General features: G+C 36.7%; 1 non-coding gene across 1 annotated transcript; it reads right to left on the reverse strand.

The window, feature by feature from the left end:
• Positions 1 to 2,325: 2,325 nt before the first annotated feature.
• Positions 2,326 to 2,432, reverse strand: LOC133074851 (U6 spliceosomal RNA). The gene has a single exon (XR_009697258.1). It is a non-coding gene; the product is annotated as a U6 spliceosomal RNA (small nuclear RNA).
• Positions 2,433 to 13,946: the final 11,514 nt, after the last annotated feature.

Consider the following 13,946-nt stretch of genomic DNA (forward strand, 5'->3'; position numbering starts at 1 on the left):
ATATTATATGTGGTTGATTTTTTTTAGATTTTCAAGTTTTCTGTACATAGTATTTTCTTGCAATTTAAAAAAATAAAAATTAACTTCCATAAATATGGTTACAAAAAAAAAAAATGTAGAATGATGTTTTATCATTTTTTAGCTGCTCCGAAGCCATTCCTCTTTGTAAGAGCAACCCAGTTTTTATTCTGGGAAAGTTACTTCTCCTGCCCATTGTACTGTGTCAATGGAAGAGCAATGCCAGTGTTATAAGCTGAATTGTGCCCCTCCGACACACACCCACACAAATTCATGTGTTGATGTCTTAATTCCTAGTACTCTAGAGTATAACTATATTTGGAGATAGGGTCTTTAAAGATATAAATTAAAATAGCATCATTAGAGTGAGCCCTAATCCAATATGATGCTGTCTTTGTAAGAGGACATTTAGACACAGACACGTATAGAGGGGAGACTAATTGAAGATACATGGAGAAGCTGGCCGTCTACAAACCAAGGAAAGAGGCCTGGAAAAGATTCTTCCGTCACAGCCCTCAGAAGGAACCTACCCTCCTGACACCTCAATGTTGGATTTCTAGCCTCTAGAACTGCAAGAAAATAAATTTCTGTTGCTTAAGCCACGCAGTCTGTGGTATTTTGTTACTGCAGCCCTGGAAAATTAATACAATCATGCTTCTGTTTCCCACTATGAAAGAAAAGAGGAACAGATTCTTCTCCAGGATATAGCTGGGAGAAAGTTCATGATGTAAGCTTGGCCAATCAGAAGCCAACTCTCAAGACACTGAATCCCATCCCGAGGAGGGTGTGAAGAGAGAGGTGCAGTTGGCGATCATTCATGGCTGCTTCTGGTCACTCTGGCTGTGGACAGCTTGCTATGCTCCTGACTCTTTAGACAGCACCCCTACCTACCTACCACCTGCCCCCTTCTCATGAATATTTCCCTCCCCACTAGTATCATTCCAGTAAATACCCCAGTCAGGGTCTGATCCTTCAACAAGGATTCCTAACTGACACAGAAAGTTTATCTATTACTACATAAATTAATTTGGCAGCAAAACGCGGCGTGGAGAAACTGTTCATTGTTCGGGTAACAAACATATAAATATATAATTTACCACCCTTCAAAAATAAATCACTCCAGAAGGCAGGTATAAAAATAATCTTCTTGAATGGTTTAAGAAGCAAATTTTGAGACATTACTACTAGAGAGATTTTCCCATAATTATTATGTTAGAGAAAATATGCCTGCTTTTTCAAATTTTTAACCATTTTTTATAAACTAAAATTGTATTACATTTGCCCTTGCCTTCTTCCTAATTTGACTTTAGCAAGTCACAGGTAAAGATTTGTGAAACTAACTAGACTTTTCACAATTTGCTGTGGCATTTAAGTGGTTGTGTTTTTTGGTTCCAGGTCTTCTATTTTGAGAAAGAAGAACACAAATAGACCTCTTTCTGTACTAGCCTCAGACCAGAGGCCAGAAGCATAAAAATCACATTATCTCAAAACCTGAGCCGATACAACAAACTGCATGGTACCCAGATTAGCCACTATTTAAATAATTGCATGTTAATAATATTGATGAATGATGCAGTACTACCTAAAGTAAATCTCTAACAGGGTAACTACCCTTGGTCTAATTCTGGTCAATATTTTTTGCAGTGACCTATGCAAAGAGTAGGAAAGTGTGCTTTTCAAATTTAACAAGCACAAAACTGAAAGAGATAACCAATATGTTAGACATACAAGTTAAAATTTTAAATGGTATTGATTTTTTTTTAATTGGAGTACAGTTGCTTTATAATATTGTGTTAGTTCATACTGTACAGCAAAGTGAATCAGCTATTCATACACATATATCACCTCTTTTTTGGATTTCCTTCTCATTTAGGTCACCACAGAGCACTGAGTAGAGTTCCCTGTGCTACACAGTAGGTTCTCATTAGTTATCCATTTTATACACAGCATCAATAGTGTATATATGTCAATCCCAATCTCCCAGTTCATCCCATCCCTCCTTCCCCCTTGGTATCCATACATTTGTTCTCTACATCTGTCTCTGTTTCTGCTTTGTAAATAAGGTCATCTATACGAATTTTTTCAGATTCCACATATATGTGTTAATATATGATATCTGTTTTTCTCTTTCTGACCTACTTCAGTCTGTATGACAGTCTCTAGGTCCATCCATGTCTCTACAAATGACCCAATTTCATTCCTTTTTATGACTGAGTAACATTCCATTGTATATATGTACTACATCTTCTTTATCCACTACTCTGTTGGTGGACATTTAGGTTGCTTCCATGACCTGGTTATTGTTAAAAAAACATGGAACGATTCACGAATTTGTGTGTCATCCTTGTACAGGGGTCACGCTAATCTTCTCTGTATTGTTCCAATTTTAGTATATGTGCTGCCGAAGCAAGCACTAAATGGTATTGATTGACACAATATAAAAACATAAAAAGATGACATTTTTAAATGTCTTGCATTCAGTATCAAAATCTTGAATTTAGTAACAAAACTGCAATGGCAATATATGTGGTTTTAAAATGCTCCAGGCAAACCATTTAACTGAGAAAAGTACAAAGGAATAAATTGAGATGTAGAAAATACACAAAGCAATACCCTATTTTTATACAACTACAGATGTGTATATACATATATATATACACACACAAATATATATATGTGTGTGTGTGTATTTAAACACATAAAATAAGGGCCTAAATTTTTGAATGCTTACTCTCTAGGGATGAGTGTTTAGGAGGGAGGGTTGAGAAGAAGGGTTTCTCTTATTTTATTTTATATATTCATCTATGGTGTGAAACTTTTACCAAAATAATGTATATTCATGTATTAATTGTATAATAAAAGATTAATTAACCAAGTATATAAGGTGCAGGTTAAAAACTTTGAATTTCACCTTAGGCTTCAAGATAAAACTTTTATGCCCAAATTACAGAAAGAATTAGTTCCAGGCTTCACTGGTCTAGTCAAACTAGTCAGAAAAAATGTATTTGATCCTCAGAAGAATGTTTACCAAAATAAGGTATACACAGGGGAGGAAAAACATAATGGTTAGGAGCGGAGAATCCATTTCATATATTGGAAGAGACTGAACTGATTAACAAAGAAAAGAACAAGTTAAGGGGCAATTGAAGACTTTGAAAATATTTCAAACTACATCAAAAAAGGGGTCAAGAGTTTTAACTCGAGAGCACAACTAGAATCAGTGGAAGTATAGGAAGGCAGATGTTAGGTCACTAACAAAAATTCTAACAATTAGAGCTTCCCCAAAATGCAGCCCTTCATCTCTGGATGGGGCTAGGTGACCATCTGACAAAAATGTTACAAAAAGAATGCTTCTACTTCGGCATAATACTAATTATATTTTGTCTAGATTCATCTCTCTAATAAATTTTATCTGGAGTACACTTTCTTCATAGGTTCAAATTATCATGTTCATGTTCTATATTAGTTTTCTAGGTGTCCTATATAAAACTACCACAAACTGAGTGGCTTAAAACAGAAATTGATTGGTCTCACAGTTCTAGAAGCTAGAAGTCTGAAATCAAGGCATCACCAGGACCATCATCCCTCCAAAGGCTCTAGGGAAGAATGATTCCTATAGTTGCTGTCAATCCTTCATATTCCTTGACTTGTAGATCCATCACTCAGATCTCTGCCTCAGTCTTCACATGGCCTTCTCTCCAGTGTGTCTGTACCTCTGTTTATTCTTCTTATAAGGACCCCAGTCATTGAACTTACCCTAATCCAGTATGATTGCATGTTGATTTAATCAATTACACCTGCAAAGACTTTATTTCCAAATAAGGTTATAATCTGAGGTTCCAGGTAGACATTTGGGGGTTGGGGACATTCTTCAACCCAGTACATGTTTAAATTATCATGAATTCTGAAACCCCTGACACAATGAGTTTGTTCTATAACTTGAAGCCCAAGCCTGTGTCCATAATTCTGAAGGTAAATAGAAGAACCATACAGATTAGAAATGAAAAGGAAAGTGGAACTACTACATATACACAGTACAGAAGAGCCTGAGGTCTGGAGCAAGAATAAATGAATATAAAGGAAACAAAGTACAAAGACAAGGACCTTCTATAAAATTGGTATGATTTTTTTTTAACATCTTTATTGGAGTATAATTGCTTTACAATGGTGCACCAGTTTCTGCTTTAAAACCAAGTGAATCGGTTATACGTATACATATATCCCATATCTCCTCCCTCTTGCGTCTCCCTGCCACCCTCCCTGTCCCACCCCTCTAGGTGGTGACAAAGCACGGAGCTGGTCTCCCTGTGCTATGTGGCTGCTTCCCACTAGCTATCTATTTTACATTTGGTAGTGTATATATGTCCATGCCGCTCTCTCACTTTGTCCCAGGTTACTCTTCCCCCTCCCCGTGTCCTCAAGTCCATTCTCTACATCTGCGTCTTTATTCCTGTCCTGCCCCTAGGTTCTTCAGAACCTTTTTTTTTTTATTATTCCATACATATGTGTTAGTATACGGTATTTGTTTTTCTCTTTCGGACTTACTTCACTCTGTATGACAGTCTCTAGGTCCATCCACCTCACTACAAAGAACACAATTTCCTTTCTTTTTATGGCTGAGTAATATTCCACTGTATATATGTGCCACATCTTCTTTATCCATTCATCTGTTGATGGACACGTAGGTTGCTTCCATGTCCTGGCTATTGTAAATAGAGCTGCAATGAACATTGTGGTACATGACTCTTTTTGAGTTCTGGTTTTCTCAGGGTATATGCCTAGTAGTGGGATTGCTGGGTCATATGGTAGTTCTACTTTTAGTTTTTTAAGGAACCTCCATACTGTTCTCCATAGTGGATATATCAATTTACATCCACTATGTACATTCCCACCAACAGTGCAAGAGGGTTCCCTTTTCTCCACACCCTCTCCAGCATTTACTGTTTGTAGATTTTTTGAGGATGGCCATTCTGACTGGTGTCAGGTGATACCTCATTGTAGTTTTGATTTGCATTTCTCTCATGATTAGTGATGTTGAGCATTCTTTCATGTGTTTGTTGGCAATCTGTATATCTTCTTCGGAGAAATGTCTATTTAGGTCTTTTGCCCATTTTTGGATTGGGTTGTTTGGGTTTTTTTGATATTGAGCTGCATGAGCTGCTTGTAAATTTTGGAGATTAATCCTTTGTCGGTTGCTTCGTTTGCAAATATTTTCTCCCATTCTGAGGGTTGTCTTTTCGACTTGTTTATGGTTTCCTTTGCTGTGCAAAAGCTTTTAAGTTTCATTAGGTCCCATTTGTTTATTTTTGTTTTTATTTCCATTTCTCTAGGAGGTGGGTCAAAAAGGATCTTGCTGTGATTTATGTCATAGAGTGTCCTGCCTATGTTTTCCTCTAAGAGATTGATGGTGTCTGGCCTTACATTTAGGTCTTTAATCCATTTTCAGTTTATTTTGGTGTATGGTGTTAGGGAGTGTTCTAATTTCATTCTTTTACATGTAGCTGTCCAGTTTTCCCAACACCACTTATTGAAGAGGCTGTCTCTTCTCCATTGTATATTCTTGCCTCCTTTATCAAAAATAAGGTGACCATATGTGCATTTATCTCTGGGCTTCCTATCCTGTTCCACTGATCTATATTTCTGTTTTTGTGCCAGTACCAGACTGTCTTGATTACTGTAGCTTTGTAGTATAGCCTTAAGTCAGGGAGCCTGATTCCTCCAGCTCCATTTTTCTTTCTCAAGATTGCTTTGGCTATTTGGGGTCTTTTGTGTTTCCATACAAATTGTGAAATTTTTTGTTCTAGTTCTGTGAAAAATGACAGTGGTAGTTTGATTGGGATTGCATTGAATCTGTAGATTGCTTTGGGTAGTAGAGTCCTTTTCACAATGTTGATTCTTCCAATCCAAGAACATGGTATATCTCTCCATCTGTTTGTATCATCTTTAGTTTCTTTCATCAGTGTCTTATAGTTTTCTGCATACAGGTCTTTTGTCTCCTTAGGCAGATTTATTCCTAGGTATTTCATTCTTTTTGTTGCAGTGGTAAATGGGAGTGTTACCTTAATTTCTCTTTCAGAGTTTTCATCATTAGTGTATAGGAATGCAAGAGATTTCTGTGCATTAATTTTGTATCCTGCTACTTTACCAAATTCATTGATTAGCTCTAGGAGTTTTCTGGTAGAGTCTTTAGGATTCTCTATGTATAGTATCATGTCATCTGCAAACAGTGACAGCTTTACTTCTTCTTTTCTGATTTGGATTCCTTTTATTTCCTTTTCTTCTCTGACTGCTGTGGCTAAAACTTCCAAAACTATATTGAATAATAGTGGTGAGAGTGGACAACCTTGTCTTGTTCCTGATCTTAGTGAAAATGGTTTCAGTTTTTCACCATTGAGGACGATGTTGGTTGTGGGTTTGTCATATATGGCCTTTATTATGTTGAGGTAAGTTCCCTCTATGCCTACTTTCTGGAAGGTTTTTATCATAAATGGGTGTTGAATTTTGTCGAAAGCTTTTTCTGCATCTATTGAGATGATCATATGGTTTTTCTCCTTCAATTTGTTAATATGGTGTATCACATTGATGATTTGCGTATATTGAAGAATCCTTGCATTCCTGGGATAAACCCCACTTGATCATGGTATATGATCCTTTAGGATTGGATCTGTTGGATCTGTGCTATTGGATTCTGTTTGCTTGTATTTTGTTGACGATTTTTGCATCTATGTTCATCAGTGATATTCGCCTGTAGTTTTCTTTCTTTGTGACATCTTTGTCTGGTTTTGGTATCAGGGTGATGGTGGTCTCACAGAATGAGTTTGGGAGTGTTACTCCTTCTGCTATATTGGTATGATTTTTTATATTTGTAATTTTTATGTTCTTAGATGTCCTGGTAGCATGTACATGGTACGTGCATGATAGATCTCTGCAAATATATATAATAACATTAGTTCACTTTCTTTGTAATCAAAGATAATGCTACTATGAAAGTAACCCATTTGTGTGTATAGATGTGGACTTTGGGCCATCTTTCTATGAACAGCCACTTTCTGGCATCCACTGCAACAGATTATTGACAGCTGGAATGATTCCCAGGAAAGTATATTGGAATTTACTTTATTTTCTCATTAAAGTCGGGCAATTGCAGCGTATAGTATAAATTACACCTCAACTTAAATTACATGTTTTCCTTTAGCCAAGGGAGAATTCTTTTCTATTGTAATCTTCACAAGTGTATCTATAAATCCATAAATGAAATTCTTTTCTATTGTAATCTTCACAAGTGTATCTATAAATCCATAAATGAAAGGGGAAACTTTCTTTATATTCCCAAATAAATATCAGTGTGAGATTTTGCAATATGCTAACATTTAATCTTGCCTCATTGAGAAATGACTGTTCCGTGTAAGTGATTTTTCTAGTTAATTGTCCGAAACTCCGGATAGAGTTCTTTATCCATGAAATTTTAACTATATTAATGAGACCACCTCGTAAATGTATTACATTTGTCTGCATTGGTGAATGGAGCATAATAAATTATATTTAGCTTTTTTCCCTTATGATTTCAATCAAAAGTTACACATTTGTAATGGGCTGAATGGTGGCCCAAAAAATATATGTTCATGTATGGCATGGGCTGAATTGTGCCCCCCACATTAACACATTGAAGCCTTAACTCCCAGTATGTCAGAATGTGACTGTATGTGGAGATAAGGTCTTTAAGGAGGAAATTAAGTTAAAATGAGGCCTTTAGGGTGAGCCAAACTGACTAGGAAATTTGGACACACAAAGAGACACCAGGGGCACATGTGCAGAGAGGAAAGAACACATGAGGACACAATGAGAAGGGGGTAGTCTACAAGCCAAAGAGGGAGCCTTGGGAGACATCAAACCTGCCAACACCTTGATCTCAGGCTGCTAGCCTCTGGGACTGTGAAACAATAAACTTCTATTGTTTAAGTTACCAAATCTGTGGTATTTTGTAATGGCAGCACTAGCAAATCAATACAACGTCCTAATCCCTAAAATCTGTGAATAGTACCTTACATGGCAAAAGAGTGAATATTACTTTATAGGGCAAAAGGTGTGACTAAGTTAAGAATCTTGAATAAAGGAGGTTATCCTGGATTATCTGGGTAAACACAAAATGCCATCACAAGTATTCTTATAAGAGAGAGGCAGATGGAGTTTAGAGACACACAGAGAAGGAGGTGATGTGAAATGATGCAGCCACAAGCCAAGGAATGCCAATAGGCACTAGAAGCTGAAAGAGGCAAGGAACAGAATCTCTCCTAGCAGCTCTAGAGGGAGTTCAGCCCTGCCCAACTTCCAGCCTTCAGAACTGTGAGAAAATAAACTGTCCTTTTAAGTCACCAAGTTTGTGTTTAATTGTTATGGCAGTCTCAGAAAACAAATATGATAGCATACTTGGTTTTAATACAGTGATGTTCTCATGACTCTCGGCATATGGAGTTTCTAATTGAGTATTCTGTATTTGTGATTGTATTGGAAGCACTTGCTCTTTTTCTGATGGTATCAATATAAACATATTGTTTCCACTGATTCATTCATTTAACATAAAAACATGCACCACAAATTATTTTTGAGAGTCAAAGGCTATTATGAGCTTCCTTATCTCCCACTACCTTCCTTTCCTCAATTCTTTTAATCTATTTTTTCTAAAATTTATTAAATAACAGTCCATATGTTCAAAGTTTAAATTAAATTTGCTTTAAATTAATATTAGACCATTAAGAGCAACTCTATGTGCAAAGCTTATGGCTTCACAAGTATTTTCTTTTTCTGACATGACCTCCTTTAACTTTCAGATAAATAGTATGTTGTTTACCATATTTTTGAGGTTTCCAGAACATTTCCACAAGTTTGATCACCAACTATGAACACATTAGTGTAAAATTATCAGATGACTTCCTTAAAAAAATAATTTTTATTTTATGTTTTCCCGAAAGGAAATTTTATCCTGTAAGTGTGCTATTTAGTATCTTTGTTGATTCTTTCAGACCTTGTTTAAGATCTTGAAAATCTAGTACAATCATTTTGATTCATTTAAAGCCAAAGAATGGAGTTTGGATTGCCAACATAAAAGTACATTTATTTTCATGAAAATAAACTTGCTTCAGTATAATTTTAGCTAAACACAGAATTACAATGCTTAACAAAGAAAACCTCATTTGGAAAAACATTATAATAGCTTAAAATTTTACTATGATAAATTAGTAACCAAGTTCATGATATAGTCAATCAACTTCAACCTTATAAGTATTTAATATGTGGCTACTTAATGTCATGCACTCTGCTAGAAGCTAAGTGCTACAGATTCATATATATATGGTTCCATATAATACACAAATTTTTGCATATTATATAACTATAATATATTAAAGAATTTCTGGTGCTTCAGAGTTCAGGAGTAGAAATTAGCAGAAGTAGCCAGTTGTCTTAGATTCTGGTGAATAAAAGAACAGAAGTGCCTCATGAGTGATAGACCAAACTAAGCCTCACTGCTTAAAGCTGAGACTGGAATGAGGGTCCAATTAACTGTGAGAGGAGCCTGAAAAAAAAAAAAAAAAACCCTGCAGGTGAAAACTACCTGGGGCTATAATTTAAGTAAACCTGTGATCTAAAGGAGACAGACTTGACCTCTAGGTCTTGAACAGGAGCAAACTATACTCTGAAACAGACTCACTGATATAAAGAACAAACTAGTGGTTATCAGTGGGGAGAAGGTAGGAAGGAGGGGCAAGATAGGGGTAAGGAACTAAGAGGTACAAACTCCTATGTGTAAAATAAATAAGCTACAAGGATATATTGTACAGCACAGGGAATATAGCCAATATTTTATAGTAACTTTAAATGGAGTAAATCTATAAAAATTTTGAATCATGTTGTACACCTGAAACTAATATAATACTGTAAATATTGTAAATCAACTATACTTCAATAAAAATAAACAAATAATTTAAAATACAACGTTAACTTAAAAAATAAATTCATTTGATATTTTTATAACCTTCAAGGAATACAGCTATTTCCTACATTTTAGCATTTATGATATAGCTTAAACAAGTGACAATTCAAATATGCCTTTCCTGATTCTTTATTCCATTCCTCAAAGTTATCCATATGTTGATATTTCATTAATTAAAACAAAACTGGATGTTTAAAGCCTGCCGCCAAGTCTGATATCAATTCCATTAGATCAATCATTTTCTAATCTCTTGAAATCTTTTCCAATTTTATGCCTTAAAAATAGGTCCTTATCCAAATTCTAGATGGCACCAGGAGACAGAAGCATTGACCAAAACGAAATGAGCCCACCACAGAAAGTTCTTTTGCTCTCTTATGAAAATTGTAAGTTATAAATAACACTATTTGAAAAGTACAAATCAAATGGTAACATTAGACTAAGGGGGTATCATCACAGAAATTTTAATTACATCCTTAGTGCTGCTATTTTGACTTCTGCCCCCTTATTAGTAAGTTTTATGACTTAAAAGCTCATCACAAAAGATTTCAATCCCAATTTTCTTGACTTTAACATGCCCCAGAAGTATGAAGTTCTTTCTTTTTTATTCCTACTGGGGGAGTATAACAATTATATTATTCCTTGTGAGTTTTCCCAATGTTAGCATTCAATCTGAGTCAATTCAGATAACAAATCTTTGTGCTACATCTGCGCTCAAACTAGACATTTAACTTTCAGGATACCATATTTTAATCAGTCATCAGGGGACTCTTATCTGTCTTTAGTCTGGCTGTTTCAGAGGTAATTGGCATTAACAGAGCACTGAGGTTATTCCTGCTCTAATCTCAAAGTTAGCAAATTAGTGTATCTGAAATTGCAGATATAAAATGACCCTGAATGTCTAACCTAAGAGGTGGTGGGCCAAGACCCAGTTTGCATGCACTTATGAAAGGAACCCTTTCTAAGGATAGAAAGAAAAACAACGCTTCCACTTTTCATAGGAAAAATAATAAAGAGCCATTCATATCCTCTAGATAATCACTAATCCAAAAATTCCACCTGTGATGAAAATACTACCATCATGGTCAATTTCAAGCTTCTAACATGTCATCACATAGAGTTGGGAAGAGATGCTAACAAACAGCTCTTGTGCCATATGAGCTGGTTCCAGTATCCCAACTGTGACCAGGACACAAAAAAAGACAGTCAAAATATATGTAAGGGGGCTTCCCTGGTGGCACAGTGGTTGAGGATCTGCCTGCCAATGCAGGGGACACGGGTTCGAGCCCTGGCCTGGGAAGATCCCACATGCCGCGGAGCAACTGGGCCCGTGAGTCACAACTACTGAGCCTGCACGTCTGGAGCCTGTGCTCCGCAACAAGAGAGGCCGCGACAGTGAGAGGCCCGTGCACTGCGATGAAGAGTGGCCCCCGCTCGCCGCAACTAGAGAAAGCCCTCGCACAGAAACGAAGACCCAACACAGCCAAAAATAAATAAATTAACTAAAATAAAAAAAAAAAAATGTAAGTACCTGTGAGGTACCAGGTTACATCTTGACCATACTGACTAAAACAAGGACAAGACACATATCTCATTTGCTTCCGTTTTTTCCCATAATGTCAACTCTAGTGTGGCTTACACAACAGATGCACAAAACACATGTGTGAACAGAACTAGTAAATTCACTCAGAGTGAATGCTCAGTGTCTATTCTGCATGATTACTTCAAGATTCACCCCAGAGTTCACCCAAACCTCAGCCTACATTTCTCAACATACTAACATTGATACCCAACCAAAATTTCCATCTTCTTCTGGTCCTGCCAGATTATTACCTAATTCAATTCCTCTCAGCTTTCAATCTGGAGTCCTTTCCTGGCTACATTTTCACCTCTCTCCCAGTTTCCTGGCCCTCTGTGGCTTCCAGGTCTTTCTGTCTCATATGCTACCCTAGGTAGCTCCTACCAGGTCATCAATGCAAGCAGGACCCAGAGCCTTAGAACACACTTAATACATCTTCTTCTGATTCTTCTTGATTTTTGACTCTGTCTTCTTTGAGCATTGTTCTTTGGGACTAGTAAAATTCATCCAACTTTTCTTGATTCTAATCTCTGACCTTGAGTCTCACTCCCCAAGGCTCTTGCTGGTACCAACCACAGCTTCTTCCTGAATTCCCTTAGTGCTTCTAGCTCCTCAGGTGCATTCACTCTTTAATTTGGCGTTACGCTGAGCTACTCTTGGAAATTCCTTTTAATTAGTCATATTTGAATCTGATTTTATGTGAATATTCCCGTAGGTATGATACTGACTCTTTTTTTATGAGACAAATTAATAAAATGTCCACTGATTTGATTTGCCTGTGTTACTTAGTGAGCCATCCTCTTTTAAATGAGGCTCCAATCAAAGCCACATAGCTTCAAATCACTGGGTTACTTCACAATGTTACGTCTTTTTCTTAATTCAACCACTCTATTCCATTCTTTCCCAAAAATGTGAAGAGCAAGAATGTCATTCCATTCTGCAAATTAAAGCCTAGAAGAAGGACTTCCCTGGTGGCAGAATGGTTAAGAATCCGCCTGCCAATGCAGGGGACACGGGTTCAAGCCCTGGTCCAGGAAGATCCCACATGCCATGGAGCAACCAAGCCTGTGCGCCACAACTACTGAGCTTGCGCTCTAGAGCCCGCCAGGCACAACTACTGAAGCCCGCGTGCCTAGAGCCCGGGCTCCGCAACAAGAGAAGCCACGGCAATGAGAAGCCCATGCACCACAACCAACAGTAGCCCCCGCTCTCCACAACTATAGAAAGCCCGCGTGCAGCAACAAAGACCAACACAGACAAAAATAAACAAGTAAATATATTTTAAAAATAAAAAAAAAAAAATAAAGCCTAGAAGAAAATTAGGAAAGAAGCTGCAATTTTCTTTAAGTAAACCCAGCAACTAATATTTAAAGACTAAGAAAACGTGTAGGTGTTATTGACTATACCAAAATTTTCACTCTAGGATACCTTTGGAACCTCCCTCTTCTGCTTTCCATAGCTCATTTCTGAAATTGTTAGACTGTTACTGTAAAGGGGTCAGTCCCTGCTCTCATGGAGTTTTACTGAAACTAGGACACAAAGCACAGCCAACTCCAAGCTTAGTCAAGTCAAGCAGTGACAAAAAAGAATTCAGGTACAGACACCTGCTGACTTGAGAAATCTAGCTTTAGCAATCTGAGGGGTAGCTGATGCAGCAGCTCAAAGACCAGTACAGGAATCCTAGAAGTCTGACAAATGTCACGAAGCCTAAGTCAGAAGTAAAGTCCAGGAATTAAGGGAAAACTCCAGGTCTAGCCTCAGAAAGAAGAAGGTAAAATTGGAGAATCAAACCAACCACAGAGCAGGTACCTGAGGGTCTCAAAAACCTGCTGTGCCCCTCTGGTGGGGGCCTTTACAGCCATATACTCACGAACGGGTTAACACCTATTACCCATAGAGTCCTTGCAGAAACATGAATTTCTTGAGGCTAACTGTATTAACATTGTTTAACTTTAGCAATAAGGGTTTATATTTTCATGTATGAATTTACTGTTTAACATTTATTAATCAGTTCATTGTTTTTGTGTGGTAGAGGCTTACATGAAATGGTGAAGATCTGATGAAATCTGGCACTCTAAATAAATTTTAACAAGAAATAGTGGGAAATAATCTCAGTGAAATGATAAGAGATTGGCGATCTTCTAAACAGGATTTTTAGGTATACTTTTTTATTAAACAGTTTAATTTTTTGAAAAATCCATAAGATGTGAGGGACAATGTTTTAAATTGAATAACTTTTAAAACATTATATTTTTTAGTGAATGATATTTTATAATCAAAATTTAGAACTTATAATCAAGTTCCAAAGTCAGGAACATTTTTTTAATGTACATTAATATTTAAGCTAAAGAGCTAAGTTTTGCC

Source organism: Eubalaena glacialis, chromosome 14 (assembly GCF_028564815.1).
Source record: "Eubalaena glacialis isolate mEubGla1 chromosome 14, mEubGla1.1.hap2.+ XY, whole genome shotgun sequence".
Classification (NCBI taxonomy): Eukaryota; Metazoa; Chordata; class Mammalia; order Artiodactyla; family Balaenidae; genus Eubalaena; species Eubalaena glacialis.